Source organism: Dendropsophus ebraccatus, chromosome 3 (assembly GCF_027789765.1).
Source record: "Dendropsophus ebraccatus isolate aDenEbr1 chromosome 3, aDenEbr1.pat, whole genome shotgun sequence".
NCBI classification, from domain to species: domain Eukaryota; kingdom Metazoa; phylum Chordata; class Amphibia; order Anura; family Hylidae; genus Dendropsophus; species Dendropsophus ebraccatus.
In genome coordinates this window covers 177,888,300-177,905,608 of record NC_091456.1, presented here as the reverse complement: position 1 = coordinate 177,905,608, position 17,309 = coordinate 177,888,300, and the positions used below count along the sequence as shown (strand labels likewise).

The following is a 17,309-nucleotide window of genomic DNA, read 5'->3' as shown; positions in this document are numbered from 1 at the left end:
AAAACATAGTTTTGTCTCCGTATAAATAACTGGTCAGAACACATATGGAATACTGTGTACAGTTTTGGGCACCAGTATATAAAAAGGACATAGGTGAACTGGAGCGGGTGCAGAGGAGGGCAACAAGGTCATTAAGGGAATGGGTGGGTTACAGTACCAGGACAGGTTATCAAGCTTGGGGTTATTTACTTTAGAAAAAAGACGTCTTAGGGGCGATCTGATCACAATGTACAAATATATGAATGGACAGTACAGAGATCTTTTTACACCTATTGAAGGTCTGTAACCATGACAAGGTCAAATGCTCTATGTCTAGAGGAAAGAAGATTTTACCATCAGCACAGATGCGAATTCTTTACTCTAAAGGCCCTATTACACAGAGCAATAATGTGCCCAATCAGGCCAATTTGGCAGATTATCGCTCCATGTAATAAAGACCATATTACCATAGAACTCAATACAATGTATGTCCATTAGAACGTCCATACATTGTGTCAACAGAGTGTGAACGATGACCAAAAATATCCAAAAATAATTGACATGTAATGGTTCAATATAGTGTGTGAAGAACGGCTTCTGTTCCCATAGAGTTCAATACAGTTCATTATTTTAAGGCAAGGACGGCCGTTGTTTTATTCACTGTACCTAAAGTTCCATAGGGCTCCATTATAATTCCGTCCACCCCTACTTTAGCAGTGAGACAGCGATGTGGAGGCAGAGCGCACCCTGCTACATGCGCCTGGACCCTTTATTCTAACCATCGGCGGGGGGGTCGGCATCCGGACCCCGACCGATACAAACCTCCGATATGTTGCTATATCATGTCAGAAGTTTGTTTAAGTGATAGGTGCCCTTTAAGAGCAGTGAGACTACTTTTTTAAAAAAATATAATAAAATTAAAAGGTTATGAATCTTGGAAGGTGTTGGGAAGGGCAGGTATACCTCTGTGTGATGATATTACCTACAGTATGGAAGCCGTCAGCAGGGTGTCAGTATTACTGCCTGGCCGGGTGACTCATTCAAATCTATTGTGGAAGTTTGTGGCTGGCCACCAAGACTAGGAAAAACATCAGCAAAGTTTTCTTGAACTCCTTAGGAGCGGTCACCTCTACGGGACACCGGTCTGTATCCACACTTGACAATATAATTCCGTTCTCTGTTCAGGTGCCCACAGGAAGCAACCCACTAACCCCCCTCCCAAAGTAAACCCAGATTGGGAAGAGTCTGGGAGATACTATTTCAGCTGCAGCCCACTCTGGGTGGGTTCTCTTCCTTTCCAAAATAAAATTCAGACCATTTCCCGACCGCAACATCTCAAAGAGTTTAGAACAGAATGGAAAAAGTCAGATAAACACATGGTGATAACTCTGTCCGTCATGCAAGTATCTAGTAGAGGCTTTGCCCTCCAGGATGTGTATACATATACAGATATATATATATACTGGGGGGGGGGGTCGGAATTTTACTACATAGCAAGTGAAATAAGCAACAGATGCTGGGAAATAATATCATGCAGGGTGTAGGACTGAGTCACTGACAGTGAGGGTGGGGACGGCAGAAGGATATTCTAAGAAGTTGGGTGTGGGGCTGCAGGAGTTGGGGTGAGAGAAGGGCGTATTTAACAATGCAAACACCAAATGTCAGAATGTTTGATCTAGCTGAGCTCACAGGGTGCAGCAGGTAGAGGCAGGCCAGGTTCACTGTGCCAGGCGAATGTGCCAGGGGAGCTTCCTGCAAAGAATATGAAGAAGGGCGGGGGGGACGACTAGGATTGTTCTGAATCCTTCATATCCCCATTGCTATGTTTATATGTAGGGAATTATTTTTACTATATCTACCGGACATCTCTTCTGCCATGTCAGCACATTTAACATCTGGGGTCCCAGCATAAAGTTGTGAGTGTACATTACATTACTTTCAGTCTCCAGGGTTGGATAGGGATGACTAATCTGGGACCAGTAACTTGTGTCTGCAGACAGTCCATAATGGACTGGTATGTCATAGACTTGTATCAGTGCAGGAAAGGACCTGCAGAGCGGAAATTATAAGGCAGCCTGTTGCTCATTTTCTTTTGCAAAATGTCTCTATTGATTTTATGGGAGATTGGCAATGAATTCTGTGTTGCAGATTTTTTCCCCAACAAAAATCCTCTATTCACAGTGAAATCTGCAACACAGGGAGGGATGCAGTGGGTCCACCCCATTTGAATGCCCCCCTACAGAAAGCTATACACATAAGACAGCTATTGGGGGAACGCTTTTTCATCTGACATGTATCTCTGCTGATCCTTGTATACACATGAACAGTTAGCTTGCCCAAATTTACTTTACCCTGGTGAGCAGGGGACCACAGTGCCCCAAGGGGCCCAGAGAGGGAGAGTGGCCCAGTACTCTGATGTTCAGCCCTATCACTGTAGTGCAGGGTAAGCGCTGAACATCAGAAGACACAGGAGATGGAGCAGGACCTGCACAGAGAGAGAAAAGGGTGAAGGACCTGATCACATGACCCGAAGGTCCTCAACATTACAGTGTGGAGAGCAGCCCCACAGAGAGGAAAAGGGAGAAGACTGAGCTGTAAGTGCTGTGTGTCAGTGTTAGTCAGTCAGTGTCTGTGTCAGTTATGTGTGTTAGTGTATGTTAGTGGTGTCTCAAGTGATTGTGGATAGAGTGTTGATAATGGATGCATGGTGGACGGATGAGGGGCCCGCTGAGGCTCTTTCCCCCAAGGGCCCGCAAAACTCTAGAGCCGGCCCTGCCGGTGAACTTACCTAGTCCCTTCCTGAAATAGAAATTAAGAGAATAGGAGTAATATGGATAATACAGAGCCATAGGGTGGAAATTGCACATATGCCCCATAACTTACTCTAGGACCTTTCAGGGCTTCAGACCGGGCCTAGCAATCAAGTAGTAAACCCAACTACATTTCTTCAGAAATCCTGCACAGTCTGAACTGCAGCTTAAAATAAGTAAAGTCTTTTGGTATTTAATAAGTTAATGTATTCATACACCTCAGGAAAGTGAGAGTCAGGACTAGAAATGCTGTACAGGCTAGAGCAAAGCCTGAAACGTCATAAAGCAAAGAAGGTATAATCAGATGTCTACCACATACAGATATGTATAGGAGAAGAAATGTGCTGTTTTTAGTAAACAAACTTACATCTCTGTACCATTTGTCTTCTCTATGCATCTGATCACTTCCTGGTTTCCTCTCTGAACTGTGACCCTGCGGTTGCCATGCGCCAGAGCAAGCACGTTCCCACAATCCCCCTTGCTGCATGTGAAGTGAAAACCAACAACCAGTACTAATGGGACAGATCATGTGACTGCAATTGAACTGAGCATGAGTGACCCGAGCTAGTGGAGGCCTGGCAGGTCGTAACCAAGGGCAACAGGTTATTAAACAAAGCAGCTTATGGAGGATTAGTGAGTCTATATCCCTCACACATTTCACACGTTTCATTTACTACAGTGCATCAGTATAGACTTGGTTGGTTTTTTTTGTGACATCACCTCTTTAAAGAGAATGGACCATCATATACATTGTTTTAATTTTTTTAACAAGAATGGATCTGCGTTGGCGCGGGGATGTCAGTGCCGCAGTCCTTTTCTTGAACTGGCGCCCAATTCTCACGCACCAGCCCGGCATGAAGCACTGTGGGTGGGCCCGCCAGCCCCCAGTGTGACGAAATGATTCTAATAGAGCTTTGTCACAAAGGGGAAGGGGGATCGTCACAATGGGGGCTGGCGGGCCTGCCCCCAGTGCTTCAAGCTGAGCCAGTGCCCGAGAATAGACTGGCACCAGTCTACGGGCACCAGTTCAAAGAAAGTACTGCAGCACCGACAACCCCGCGCCAGCTCCAATTCATTCATGTAAAAAACTTAAAGCGATGTACCTGATGGTACATTCACTTTAAGGATCCCAACATTTGACTTTACAGAAGTGATCCCAGTTCCAGCCTTATTATTCAGCTGCATTCTAAAAAGTCTGCGCCACCAGTTATTTTATGAAGTAAAGACTGTTCATTATTTACTACCTTAACATACGATTTACTCTCTGCTCCCTAACAACAAGCCCTCCTCCCTAATACTATGAGGCCTGACACTCCTATGCCCTTACCACATACATGTCTGTACAGCGCCCCCTACCATATACACGTCTGTACAGCGCCCCCTTCACTGTGCCAACCCTGTGCGTTCGATAACCCTGTAGGATCCTTCGAGACAGTGTGACCACAACCAGGCCCGGCAGAGGAGCACAGGTCCTAGCCATCCCATAAGCGTCCCTCCCTCCTGCCCTGATTCTACGTACATTTTTATATGGCAGACACCTTGATTTCTTGGAGTATTTAGCACCCCGGCTGTAGTGATCACATTAGTAGCATATGTATGATCATTTTGCTCTGTTTCTAATCATGTGATTTAAAGGGAAAATCCTCTATTTCTATAAGGAGGAAGAGGAGATGACCACACTCAACCCATAATTATCAGAAATCCGGACTCTCACAACCCCATTTCCATGAAAATTGAATTTGCTTTGTGGCTTGGAGATTAGATACAGAGTGAAGAACATATGTTCAACTCATCTTTTGATTCTCTTACGTCTTAAAAAAAAAATAGAATCTCTGCAAGCTTCACTGTTAACCATCAGAAATGGGCAAAACCATGAAAATGCAAGGATTTCGCCAAGGCCCCCAGGCTCTGACTTTCATCCTGGAGCCAAGAAAACTGAGCTGAAGATATCGTTCTGCCAAAGTCAGTGGAAAAACACAACACGGTGTCATGAAGACCAGATTTCTATGTTTTACATGTGTATTTTTAGATAACCCGTGGCCATAGGCCAGTCCTAGGTGACGGGGTTTGGCCCATGCGCTACCAGGAGCAAGAAGTTCAGGTGACCTCAGTCACACCTTAAGTTTGATAGGCGTATTGTGTGACCACCTTGATCCCTCTATGGCAGGGATGGGGACCCTTCCTTGCTTTATGGGAATGTAGGTATTGACTGCTCTAAGTAATGCAATAAAATAAGGGTGTGGTTACATATGGCACTGTTTGCCTTATGTTTTATACTGTGTTTTTCAATCTGGCAAGTTTACAGGTATGGTGCTGTGCCCATAGGTTTAGTGCCATGCCCTATTTCTGCCTATAGAGTCCTGGATGGGATCCAGTTTCTTGCATTTAGTTTCCCTATAGGGACATACCTAAGAGGTAATAGACAGAATAGAGGTTGTAGTCTGTAACCAGGGAAATTCTACATAGAAAGTAGAAAGTTCCTAACATGGACAGAGGTGGCAGCAGAGAGCACTGTGTCAGACTGGAAAGTATACACCACTTCCTGCAGGACATACAGCACCTGATAAGTACTGGAAGACTGAAGATTTTCGAATAGAGGTCATTTTCAAATCCGTGTAACCTTTTGACACCAGTTGAGTTATTAAGAAAAAATATTTCCTCTGGAGTACCCCTTTAAACTTGCAGCCCTCCAGGTATTTCACAACTAAAATTCCCATCATGCCTGGACAGCCACAACCAAAGGTTGATAGGAATTGTAGTTTTGCAACAGCTGGAGGATGGCTGCCAGTTCGACAGCCCTGTTTAAGGGTGCTTTTACACAGAGAGATTTATCTGTCAGATTTTTGAAGCCAAAGCCAGGAGACTATAACAGGTCATAAAGGAAAGACTGAGATTTCTCCTCTTTTCAAATCCATTACTGGCTTTGGCTTCAAAAATCTGTCAGATAACTCTCTCTGTGTAAAGGCACCAATAGATACATCAGGAATTATAGCAAAGCCTGACCGAGACAATAGTATTAAAATATCTACATAGGAAGTTCTAGCTCTGTACACAGGCCCCGCTTTCAGCAGTGTGCACTGGCTATGTGAATTGTGCAATAAAGTTAAGGTTTTATATAGCAAAACAGCACAGAACAAGAGTCAAGAGGACAAGGTTTCTATACCGGTAATGGATTTAGAAGAAGAATAAAAATTCTTTGGCTATTGTTACCGCTGGAATGTAGAGATTGATCACAAGTAAGGGAGCCTTGACCTGCAGAAGAAGCAGCACATCTCCGCCATTGCTTACATTCGCCTGTACAGCATAAAGTACTACTACTCCAAGGAGCCGTGCAGGAAAGTACTACTACTCCAGGGAGCTGCTCAGGAAAGTACTACTACTCCAGGGAGCCACACAGGAAAGTACTACTACTCCAGGGAGCCACACAGGAAAGTACTACTCCAGGGAGCCAAACAGGAAAGTACTACTACTTCAGGGAGCCAAACAGGAAAGTACTACTACTCCAGGGAGCCAAACAGGAACGTACTACTACTCCAGGGAGCCACGCAGGAAAGTACTACTACTCCAGGGAGCTGCCCGGGAAAGTACTACTACTCCAGGGAGCTGCTCAGGAAAGTACTACTACTCCAGGGAGCTGCCCAGGAAAGTACTACTACTCCAGGGAGCTGCTCAGGAAAGTACTACTACTCCAGGGAGCCACGCAGGAAAGTACTACTACTCCAGGGAGCTGCCCGGGAAAGTACTACTACTCCAGGGAGCTGCTCAGGAAAATTCTACTACTCCAGGGAGCTGCTGAGGAAAGTACTACTACTCCAGGAAGCCGTGCAGGAAAGTACTACTACTCCAGGGGGCCGCACAGGAAAGTGCTAGTACTCCAGGGAGCCGCGTTGGAAAGTACTACTACTCCAGGGAGCTGCCTGGGAAAGTATTACTACTCCAGGGAGCTGCTCAGAAAAGTACTACTACTCCAGGGAGCTGCTCAGGAAAGTACTACTACTCCAGGGAGCCAAACAGGAAAGTACTACTACTCCAGGGAGCCGCACCGGAAAGTACTACTGCTCCAGGAAGCCGTGCAGGAAAGTACTACTACTCCAGGGAGCCACGTTGGAAAGTACTACTACTCCAGGGAGTCGTGCAGAAGAGTACTACTACTCTAAGGAGCCGCGCAGAAAAGCACTACTACTCCAGAGAGCCATGCAGGAAAGTACTACTACTCCTGGAAGCCGCGCAGGAAAGTATTACTACTTCAGGGAGCTGTGCAGGAGAGTACTACTACTCAAGGGAGCCGTGCAGGAAAGTACTACTACTCCAAGGAGCCGCACAGGAAAGTACTACTACTCCAGGGGGCTGAGCAGGAAAGTACGACTACAGGGAGCCGCGCAGGAAAGTACTACTACTCCAGGGAGTCGCGCAGGAAAGTACTACTACTCTAAGGAGCCATGCAGGAAAGTGCTACTACTCATGGAAGCCGCGCAGGAAAGTGCTACTACTCCAGGGAGCCGAGCAGGAAAGTATTACTACTCCAGGGAGCTGTGCAGAAGAGTACTACTCCAGGTAGCTGAGAAGGAAAGTACTACTACTCCAAGGAGCCGCACAGCAAGTTATTACTACTCCAGGGAGCAGAGCAGGAAAGTACTACTACTTAAGGGAGCTGTGCAGGAGAGTACTACTACTCCAGGGAGCCGTGCAGGAAAGCACTACTACTCCAAGGAGCAGCGCAGGAAAGTACTACTACTCCGAGGAGCCGCACAGGAAAGTACTACTACTCTAAGGAGCCATGCAGGAAAGTGCTACTACTCATGGAAGCCGCGCAGGAAAGTGCTACTACTCCAGGGAGCCGAGCAGGAAAGTATTACTACTCCAGGGAGCTGAGCAGGAAAGTACTACTACTCCAGGGAGCTGTGCAGAAGAGTACTACTCCAGGTAGCTGAGAAGGAAAGTACTACTACTCCAAGGAGCAGCGCAGGAAAGTACTACTACTACTCCAAGGAGCCGCACAGCAAAGTATTACTACTCCAGGGAGCAGAGCAGGAAAGTACTACTACTTAAGGGAGCTGTGCAGGAGAGTACTACTACTCCAGGGAGCCGTGCAGGAAAGCACTACTACTCCAAGGAGCAGCGCAGGAAAGTACTACTACTCCGAGGAGCCGCACAGGAAAGTACTACTATTCCAAGGAGCCGCACAGGAGAGTAATGCTACTCCAGAAAGCAGCGCAGGAAAGTACTACTACTCCAGGGAGCTGAGCAGGAAAGCACGACTACAGGGATCCGTGCAGGAAAGTACTACTATTCCAGGGAGCCGAGCAGGAAACTACTAATACTCCAGGGAGCCGAGCAGGAAAATACTACTACTCCAGGGCGCTGCTCAGGAAAGTACTACTACTCCAGGGAGCCACGCAGAAAAGTACTACTACTCCAGGGAGCCACGCAGGAAAGTACTACTACTCCAGGAAGCCATGCAGGAAAGTACTACTACTCCAGGGAGCCACGCAGGAAAGTATTACTACTCCAGGGAGCTGAGCAGGAAAGTACTACTACTCCAGGGAGCCACAAAGGAGCATAGGCTTCTTTAAGCATCTATTGCATTTCATCTCAAGGTGGAAGAAACCAATGAGATGTATTCAGGCTATTCCCAGCACCTGAAGAGAATGGAATATTACACCCTGTGTTTATCACTCAACACCGGCAGCCAGGACTGCTAATTGTCACCCAGGATGGAGCGGTATTCCTGGAGTGGTGTCTGGTGCCATATTTGTCTCTCCCCATTTTATATTCAGGAGGCTTCTCCAGGACCGGGGTAACAATGTTGCTTCATGTTTCTCTCTATACAAATGTGGAGACTAGTTACATAATATGTGACAGATGAAGACACAAATCTTACATATCAGTGTCATAATACAGACTGCCACAATAACCCCATAATACAGATAGTGACCCCATAATACAGACTGCCACAATGACCCCATAATACAGATAGTGACCCCATAATACAGACTGCCACAATGACCCCATAATACAGATAGTGACCCCATAATACAGACAGCCACAATGACCCCATAATACAGACAGTGACCCCATTAAAACAACAACCAGAGTGACCCCATAATGAAACAATATAATAATAATAATAATAATAATAATAATAATAATAATAATAATAATAATAATAATAATAATAATTATTATTATTATTATTATTATTATATTTAATTTGTGCTGTTGACTGATCCAGTCTCCTCCTGGTTACTCCCAGCATCCACCACAGTCTGACTTTCTCTGATATATACACATATACAGCTATAGCGGCCGTCTGACCCTGAGGATGTGTAACGGGTATGAAATGTAACGTACTAAACATGAGATTACAGAGCGGCCCACCTGGACGTCGTATTACAGCACAGAAAGGCTCTGACTATTGTGGAGGAGCCAGAGCAGAAATCCTAATCTCCTCCCTCTATTTCTCTGCCAAAAATAAAATAAAACATAAAGGCCTATCTTACCGCGGGAACCCATAGCGTGGCTACGCCAAGTCCCCACGTACAATTAGACACCTGTGTAATCGCCCAACACAATACTGCGATATCTCTGTACTGGAAAACCTCCACCATTCTTTTTATGTTCCTATTCAAACCTATGGCTGTTTGGATATAAAGCTGCAACCTGACACTGAGCTGACCCATGCAATGCTTATAATAAAACCCTGCCGCCCTCCCCCTGAATGTGAGATCCCCGGGCCTGAGACTGTGCAGAACAATAACACAGGTCCATGTCCATCCTCCATTGTTTAGTTTATTTGAGCATGACCTTGTATAATAACTGAGGGGTAGGGGGGCAGCCGTCACCCGCTGTGAACCCACTTCAGGTGCAGGGGAAAGTTGTCAATCCTCTAGTATGTGAAGCTTATGAACCAGATGAAGATATCCTGTTTCATCTCTCTAATAGACATTACTGCGCTTATTAAATAAAGTGCTGTATACAGGCCTTCTTTCTTTCCTGCTCAATTTTCTGGGACAAACCCAAGATTAACCAGGAGTGATTTAGTGCCTCATTGCTGTCTCCGAGCCCCTCCATAGTACACAACTATTCATTCTCTCCATTTCAAAACTAGACTGTTTGCCAGTAGTACACTCACATGGCTTTACTTCCCTTACTTCTCAGGCCAATAACAGTGCACACATACTATCGATGACATGTAGTGGGGGAAAAGGGGTTACTGATGCACTGGTTGTGCAAGATGCTATGTGAGCAACAATGCAGGGTTAAAAAGCTTTGGTGCATACGCCTCTAGGATTATCTTTTGACCCCCCATGTAATAAGAAATAACAAATAATAAAATGGAAACTAGTAGAAAGTTAGATGAATCTAACCTGCTGATAGCACATATATGAATCTAACCTGATGACACCACACATATACTATATCTACTGCAATGTTTCCCCCTATTCACTCGCCATGTATTTTTAGGTACCAGAGTTATATAGGAGCTCTGAAGCCTGTGTAAGTGAGTACAGTGCAGTTATATCCAGTGACTCACAGCGGGCATCTTGTCTAATTAGAGTCACTCAATTTTCTTTTCATTCTCTATCCGTCCTGGATGACTATGATGACTTCTCTCAACTGTGACTCGTCTCAGAAGAGTTTGCTGCCCACTTAATGTACCCAATGTTTATAAGGCCTCTAGTTATAATGGGCCAACTGTGATGCCGTGTACATATAATGCACCAATAGTACATCCACTCCTTAATAATGTCCTCTTGTGCCCTCTTATAGTAATAATGTCCTACTAGGCCACTATATTGTAAATATGTCCCCCTGTGCCCTCCTATAGTAATAATGCCCTCCTGTGCCCTCCTATAGTAATAATGCCCTCCTGTGCCCCCCTATAGTAATAATGCCCTCCTGTGCCATCCTATAGTAATAATGTCCTCCTGTGCCCTCCTTTAGTAATAATGCCCTCCTGTAGTAATAATGCCCTCCTGTGCCCACATATAGTAATAATGACCCCCTGTGCCCTCCTATAGTAATAATGTCCCCCTGTGCTCCCATATTGTAATAATGTCCCCCTGTGCTCCCATATAGTAATAATGTCATCCTGTGCTCCCATATAGTAATAATGTCCCCCTGTGCTCCCATATAGTAATAATGTCATCCTGTGCCCTCCTATAGTAATAATGTCCTCCTGTACCCTCCTATAGTAATAATGTCCCCCTTTGCTCCCCTATAGTAATAATGTCCTGCTGGATTGCATTCCACTTGTTGTCCCAATCTTCGGGATATAAAAACTTGTACAAACTTCAATAAAATGAGTTTAAAAAAAATAATGTCCTGCTGTGCCTTCATATAGTAATAATGCCATCCTGTGCCCTCCTATAGAAATAATGTCCTCCTGTGCCCCATATGGTGGTTCAAAAGTTATCAACACAGAAAGCTGCAACAATTGGGAACGTTCCCTGCGATACATAGCTATATGACATGTTCAACGTGTTGTCCTTGGTGCTAAACACGGAGCTGAAGGCAACTTTGGTGCAACTTTCTGCCCTGACAACTTTTGAACTGAAAGTAATGTTGCAAATCAATCAATTTCTCAGACTATGGTCTTCCTCTTATGCTACATGACCAGGGCCGGATTAAAGAGCGGGCACCAGGGGCACGTGCCACAGGGCCTCCACCACTAAGGGGCCCCCAACAGCTCGAACCCTAGCAGAACGGTGCTGCTTACCCAGGATATCAGGCCATGTAATAGGGCCCTAACACAGTTGGCAACAGCGCGCAGAAAGTGCTGTGTTCTCACATTGTGTTATTAACACAAACACAATGTGGGAATACACTCTGATACTTAGTCCACCCCCCTCCCCTCTGCTCCTGTCTCTAGGGCCTGGCATCTTCCCTTGTACTGCAGCCTCTATTGACCACGTGCATAACAGAGGAGGATGCTGACCCATACAGCCAGGAGTGAGGAGGGGTCTGTGCTAATTCACCTACAGTAAGCAGCCATCTGTATAGATCGCGGTATAGTTTTTTGTTTTTTTTTGGGGGGGGGGGGAGATTGTCGCCCGGGGCCTCCACCAACCTTAATCCGGCCCTGTACATGACCATTGCAAAAAACCTCACCCTTAATCTAATATGGCGGCTTTCAGGATGACGGCCATATTCCGGACATAGCCTTAAAGAAACCAATTACTTGCTGGGCTCTTCAGATATGTCATTTTCCCTTTCTTTTCTGAAATAAAAGGCTTTCCTGAGATATATATATATATATATATATATATATATATATATGACTTACAGCTATACAATTGATTCCTGCCCCTGTTATCATAGCTGAAGGGAGCCCCAGAGCAATATTTTCTTTGAAGCCTCATGAGATCTTGTTATGCTTCTGGATGAACTATTACAATTTTTTATACAGTCATTACTTATGTCTTTCTTACATTTCTCTTTCCTCCTAAATATTCTGCACACAAACAATCTTGGTTCATTACATTCACTTGACATCTAGTCACTGACTATGCCAAGCCAAGCGGTGCCAGAGCAGAAATCACCTGGACGGGAATCCACATGGGTGGGGTCCTCTCTCCCACACACTGGCAGAAAGAGTACAAATGAGTGGGGTGTGAAGAAGAGGAAGAGGAGAGAGCGAGGGAACAGCAGAGCTGAGTGTGAGCCTGTATTCATTACCGGTGAGGGAAGAGGCAGCCATATAATGGCCAATATATGTACATAGACAGATTAGATCCATGCAGATGAAAGGGGCTGATGGGGGTATGGGATGAGTTTGGTTACTGGTAACTAAACATATGGCGATGGGAGGTCGCGGCTGCACCGCACTCTGGCCGGCCAGCCCTGTAGTACCGGGCACAGTGTGCGGTGCAGCGGCGGGGGGGGGGGGGGGGGGGGGTTCGGGTGATCGGCCGGCGCCCAGTCCCCTGGTAATGTCCGGGCTCCGGCCAGAGTGCAGGTATGGGTCCGGGGCTGGCTCTCTATCTGGAATCGCGGGCACTTTCCTGATATACATCAGGAAAATGCCCGTGATTCTGGCACTCCCATAGACTTCTATGGGGGCGTCCGTGCCGGATTTCCGGACGAAAATAGGCCAGGATCTAAAAAATACGGTCCTATTTTCCGGAACGGACACCCTTCCGGAAAAATCCGGAGGGGTGTCCGTGTCTAATGTTAGCCTACGACAGACAGACAGATTTTCCGGACGTGTGAAGGGGGCCTTAGCAAGTGAAACGCCTTGCGGAGAAGAGCAACGCTAATCATGTATAAAGGTTTTATATAGGAGGCGGGGACTGTGTGATTCTGTGACCTGGTAGAGTTAGGATCCATAGCAGTCTGCAGCCATGTGCATAGGTTCTAGCATCTATAAGCCTAATAAATATGGAGAAAAGAGAGAGTGTCTGTCTACATATGTATGTGGGTGACTGGGTGACCATAAGTCCTAGCATCATAACTCCACAATGGCTTAAAATTGGTGGAACTACTTATTTGCAGTAAGAAGTGCAGCTCTGGAGCACAAACTGCTGCTATAACAATTGAAATACCTTGGGAAGAGGAACATTGGGTGTATGTAAATTTTATTAAAAAAAAATAAAATAGAAGGCTTTGGGGATAAATAAAAATCACATAATACAGGACTGCTGACGCCAACACATTTTAGGCTATTCCCTCTCTTGGCTCATGGCTATGAATAAGGGCTGGAAGTTGACAAAACGCGTTGGAGTCAGCCGTCCTGTGTAGTCCCAGAGCACAAACTGCTGCTTTACCAAGTGAAATACTATGTAGAGAAGAGGAACACTGAGCATGTGTGACCATGAATAAGGATGAGAAGAGCCCGAAGTGCAGCTCTGGAGCACAAACTGCTGTTTTATCAAGTGAAATGCTATGTAAAAAAGAGAAACACTGAGCATGTGTGACCATGAATAAGAATGAAAAGAGCCTGAAGTGCAGCTCTGGAGCACAAACTGCTGCTTTATCAAGTGAAATGCCATGTAAAGAAGAGGAACACTAAACATGTGTGACCATGAATCAGGATCAGAAGAGCCTGAAGTGCAGCTCTGGAGCACAAACTGCTGCTTAACCAAATAAATTCTATGTAGAGAAGAGGAACACTGAGCATGTGTGACCATGAATAGGGGTCAGAAGAGCCTGAAATACATCAGTTGTGTAACATGCTTTTTTAAAATCTGAAATAAAATTGAACTGAATGAAGCGCAGCTCTGGGGCACAAACTGCTGCTTTACCAAGTAAAATGCTAGAGATAAGGATTGTTTCCTGCTTTCTGTTGTCTTTGGATGTCTTGTAAGTTTTAGTGAATGATACATAGATGTGGCAGGAGATATAGGGTTAACAGGACTTTAGCTAACATTTAGCTGGATGTAGTACTCCCCCGGAGAAGAGGAAAGGCGCAGCCTGCCTGTTTCATGTGGTTGACATTGCTGAACTTGAGAACTGTACAGCAGCTGGCTGAATGGGATCCAGCAGAAGCAATGGGAAGCTGCCTGCTGGATCTGTGCTCAGCATAGTGGAGCATGGGGCTTGTCCTTCCTGGTCAGAGCTCTAGAGATAACAGCATAGACTATGGGCCCTGGTGGGGCTGTCACTTATTAGGCGGGGCAGATAAAGCGCCCAATATACTTATCACAGGCGGGGGCCCCACTGGATATCAGCTCCCATCCAAGTCCTCCCATCTCTTCTATTTAAAAATATCAGGTCTTCCAGTACTTATCAGCTGCTGTATGTCCTGCAGGAAGTGTGTATTCTTTGCAGTCTGACACAGTGCTCTCTATTGCCACCTCTGTCCATGTCAGGAATGGTCCAGAGCAGCAGCAAATCCCCATAGAAAACCGGGACAGTTCCTGACATGGACAGAGGTGGCAACAGAGAGCACTGTGTCAGACTGCAAAGAATACACACTTCCTGCAGGACATGCAGCATCTGATAAGTACTGGAGATGTTTAATTGGAAGTAAATTACAATTCTGTATAATTTTCAGACACTAGTTGATTTGAAAAAATAAAATAATAAAACTCCTCAATCCACCACCCACGCCTGGGCAGGATCCCCCAGATGTGAACACCTAGAAAAATAAATTTTTTTTACAAGGTATAAAAAAAGCAAAGAAGCCCAATAAGTATATAGAACATGGGTGATGGTTTATGCTGAGAGGTCCAATCACAATACATGTATAGTGAATAAAGAGAGAAAAAAATAAAGTCACTAATAATAAAATACAAAAAAAAACACTATTGATCAGTTATGGTAAAGTGAAAAAAAACAACAACAACAACAACAACATAAATAGGACCTTACAGGTTGAAAAGTGCAATGTATAAATCTGTCCAACTAGACTGGAGCTCCAAGGAGACCCGAAGTGACCTGTGAGATTGCACCATCTCCTGTGCAAAAAAAATCCAAAAAATCTAACATAGCTGGATATGCAAGAACCTACAGGATGGCAGCCCAGCATACTAACATATGTTGGGCTCCATTCCAGTGGATAGGGCTCTTCTGCAGTACCTCACACAACAAGTAGATGGCAGTGTGGCTGCAAAGGGGAAAAAGCTAGTGCTGTAGTCTGTGTGGAGGTCCTGCTAACCAGCCCCCCTCCGCTCAGGACGTGATGGAATATCCTAACAATGTGCCATCACTTATGATGGTGGGAATCCCCCTTTAGGTTAGGGCTACATGACAACTTTGGGCAAGACAAAGGTCGCCATAGATTTTTGTTCTGCGCTGCTTAAAGTGGTTATCAAGGGGGTTGTTCAACAAGACATTTTTTCTTCCAAATTGACTGGTGCAAAAAAGTGCCAGAGATTTTTAATTTACTTCTATTAAAAAATCTCAAGTCTTTCAGTATGTATCAGCTGCTGTATGTCCTGCAGGAAGTGATGTATTCTTTCCAGTCTGGAGAGCAGAAGAGGTTTTCTATGGGGATTTGCTACTGTTCTGGACAGTTCCTGACATGGACAGAGGTGGCAGCAGAGAGCACTGTGTCAGACTGGAAAGAATACATCACTTCCTGCAGGACATACAACAGTTGATAAGTACTAGAAGACAGAAGATTTTTTAATAGAAGTGAATTACAAATCTCTGGCACTTTTTGGTACTAGTTGATTTAAAAGAATTTTTGGGGGGAACTACCCCTTTAAGCATTAAAAAACATAGCTGCTCTCTTCCAATAAAACAGCGCCACACCTGTCCTCTGCCTTTGGGTGGTATTACACTTCAATTGAACTGAGCTGCAATACTATACACAAACTGTGGACAAGAGTGCCGCTGTTTCTGGGGGGAAAAAAGCAGCTATGTTTTTCTAACTATGGACACCTCCTTTAAATCGCACTGCATTGCAGCTACTGAAAATAAATAAAGTTGCATTGCAGCTAATAGAAATAAATAGAGTTGTATTGTACCTATTAGAAATAAATAGAATTGCATTGCCGCTAATGGAAATAAATAGAGTTGCAGTGTACCTATTGGAAATAAATAGAGTTGCATTGTACCTATTGGAAATAAATAGAGTTGCATTGCAGGTAATGGCAATAAATAGATTTGCATTGCAGCTAATGAAAATAAATAAAGTTGCATTGTACTTATTGGAAATAAATAGAGTTGCATTGCAGCTAATGGAAATAAATATAGTTGTATTGTACCTATTAGAAATAAATAGATTTGCATTGCAGCTAATGGAAATAAATAGAGTTGCATTGCAGCTAATGGCAATAAATAGAGTTGCATTGCAGCTAAAGAAAATAAATAGAGTTGCATTGCAGCTAATGGAAATAAATAGAGTTGCATTGCAGCTAATGGCAAAAAATAGAGTTGCATTGCAGCTAAAGGAAATAGAGTTGCACTGCAGCTAATGGAAATAAATAGAGTTGCATTGCAGCTAATGGAAATAAAGTTGCATTGTACCTATTGGAAATAAATAAAGTTGCATTGTACCTATTGGAAATAAATAGAGTCGCATTGTACCTATTGGAAATAAATAGAGTTGCATTGCAGCTAATGGAAATAAAGTTGCATTGCAGCTAATGGAAATAGAGTTTCCTTGTACCTATTCGAAATAAATAGAGTTGCATTGTACCTATTGGAAATAAATAGAGTTGCATTGTACCTATTGGAAATAAATAGAGTTGCATTGCAGCTAATGAAAATAAATAGAGTTGCATTGCGGCTAATGGAAATAAATAGAGTTGCATTGCAGCTAATGGAAATAAATAGAGTTGCATTGCAGCTAATGGAAATAGAGTTTCCTTGTACCTATTAAAAATAAATAGAGTTGCATTGCAGTAATTTTTGCCCATGCAACCATAATTGTCTAAATGCAATATTGTCTCTTCTGGTCACATCACAGTATTGTGCATGAGACAAGTTCCGGATTATCAGAATTTGTTGCTGGATTAAAGGAATTTTTTTTAATGCATTGTTATTATTATTCCTGAATCATACAACTCACCCGCTATCCACTATAAAGCAATGATCTCCAACTTTTAGAACTACAACTCCCAGCATGCCCTG

The 17,309-nt window shown here is 44.3% G+C and overlaps 1 protein-coding gene across 2 annotated transcripts in view; it reads right to left on the bottom strand.

The window, feature by feature from the left end:
• The window catches only part of ZBTB7C (zinc finger and BTB domain containing 7C), a 78,039-nt gene that overhangs the window by 36,506 nt on the left and 24,224 nt on the right, over nucleotides 1-17,309 (bottom strand). The window lies entirely within an intron of this gene.